Below are 2,381 nucleotides of genomic sequence, written 5' to 3' on the forward strand. Positions count from 1 at the left end.
GCTGTGAGGCATGTGGATCTCAGCTCCCCGACCAGGGATCGAACCCGCACCCCCTGCCTTCCAATGAAGGTGAAGTCTTAACCACTGGATCCAGGGAAGTCCCCATCTACTTTTTTTAACCTAAATAAAAATGAAACTTTACCTTGCCTTCTGTGACTCGAAAACCAATGTCACTTGCAATAAAGGTTGCAATACAGAAAAAGTGAACCATGAAAACAAACACATAACTGATAAAGTAAGAAACGTCTGTGCACAGCCTCGAATCTTCCCATGCATAATTCGAGGAAACAATGTCCTAGAACATCAGAGGCTTTGTCAAACGTAAACAAATCTGGATGCTGGCTGAAGTGGTAAAGAGAGATTTTAATCAGTAGTAACTATTGCAATAGGGAAAAGAGACCAGCATGAACTGAACTCAACTTTAATTTGGACAGAAATAGCTGCGTATTTTAAAGTGAAAATGAAGAAGGGAGGGAGGCACCTGGGGGCTCAGTAGCGTCAGAGAAATGAAAACTTACCAAAGGTCAAGTGTAAATGCAACTAGGCCAGGGGTGTCTGCTAGCTGGTATTATTGAAGTTAGAATTCTACTTTCTCACAGAGACTGGGAGACAGAGGCTCTGTCCTCAGGTGTTGGCTGGAACAAACAGTAAAAATTTTTGGCAGCCTTCTCTCAGGCAGGCACTTTAAGGGGGGGCGGTGTTACAGTCATCTTAGGGAGGCAGCCTTGAGCTATTAGAAACTATGCTAGTGGTTGTTCAAGTCTTTACAGGCCAAGGCTGAGGTCTAGTTGAGAAGAGGGCTCAGAGGAGCCTGGCTTGAATTTCATAAAGGAGAGAATCTCTGTCAGCTTCTTCAGCTTAGATAAAAGTGAAAAGAATGTAATGTATCGTCGTGTGATGCGACTATGAGCCAGGTGCTTCAGGAGTTTATGAGGTAGATACTCTTAATATTATCCCCATAAAAAGGTTGAGGAATCTAAGGCTCAGAAAGGTTAAATCACCTGCCCAAGGTCAGGCAGCCAGAGGTAGCAACTGGAACCTAGGTCTCACTGGTTCCAGAGTTCATAGGCCCATTCTATGCCTATAGGCTCTGACCACCCACAAATGCCCTTCCTGCCAGTGTCACTGGTCCAGACTATTGAGTCTGGATAAATGCGTGGTGCAGGGCAGTGGTTCTCAGCTCTGGCTGCTCAGTGGAATCACCTGGGGACCTTTAAAAGTACTGACGCTTGGGTTCCACCCCCAGAAGTGCTGGTGCAATTGGTCTGGGGTGCAGCCTGGACACTGGGATTTTTAGAAGCTCCCTGGTGATCCCTATGAACAGCCAGGTTTGAGATTTGGATAATCACTGTGTGCTAGAAGCCTTCACAGTGATCATCCCATGTGATCCTTGCAAGAGCCCTGTGAGGAAGGCAGGCAGGCAGGCAGGCGGCAATGACCGTGTCCTGCTGATGAGGAAACAAGCTCAGAGAGGCTAAGGCTCATATAGTTAATAACATCTGGGGATGGAATCAAGTTTGTTGACCTCCAGCTCTGAGTTCTCTGCCAAAGGTTACTGCTCTTCAGAGGTCTAATTGAGAGGGAAAAAGCAATGTCTCCAAGAACAGAAATGAGCAGCTTACTTTCTCTTGCAAGTTAAAAGTCATTTCTCACCCCCACTGTACATGTGGAGGAGGGGACAGTACTTGCCTCAGCCACAGGACCCAAAACGAGGCCAAGGGATCCCAGATAGGTGAGCAGTGGCCAACCCTCCCTGGCAGTGTACCATCGGCAGAAGTCAAGGCTGGGCCGGAGCAAGAAGGCCTGCAGTTCTCTGATACTGCTGCTTCCCACGCCCACGTTCCTGCAGTGGGTGGTGATCCTTGCTACCAGGCACCTGCTGGGAACTGGGCACAGCTGAAGGAAGTCAGGGACCCGTTACTGTACCAGGCAGTGAAGGTCCTGCTGCAGTCTCCAGAACCGCTCTCCCACCCCACCCCCACGCCCACTGCGCCCACGAGCCTGGTCTGGAGGGGAGGGGGCACTGTCCACCTTTGGGAGACCTGGGGGACGTCGCTGCTCACATCTAACGGGCGTCACTCCCCACAACTGGGGGACGTCAAGTGTTCCCAGTTGTGGGCAGTTGAGAGAGCACCGTCCACAGCTGGGGCCAGCAAAGCACCACTGTACGTATCTGGAAGGGCTGAGGCTCACCTCAGCCTTGAAGATGCCCTGGGGGGCGCCAGCAGCTTCAGGAAATGGCCTCAGGAAATGCGACTCCAGCACGGTAGAGGGCCCCTACCCACTCCAAACCCCTCAAAAACGCAACAATCCGAGGCATGCCTCAGGGCGCATCCGGGACATAACCAAACAGAGGGCGGCCACACCCCCAGGGAGAGGCC

The sequence above is a fragment of the Phocoena sinus genome, chromosome 2 (assembly GCF_008692025.1).
Source record: "Phocoena sinus isolate mPhoSin1 chromosome 2, mPhoSin1.pri, whole genome shotgun sequence".
Lineage (NCBI taxonomy): Eukaryota > Metazoa > Chordata > Mammalia > Artiodactyla > Phocoenidae > Phocoena > Phocoena sinus.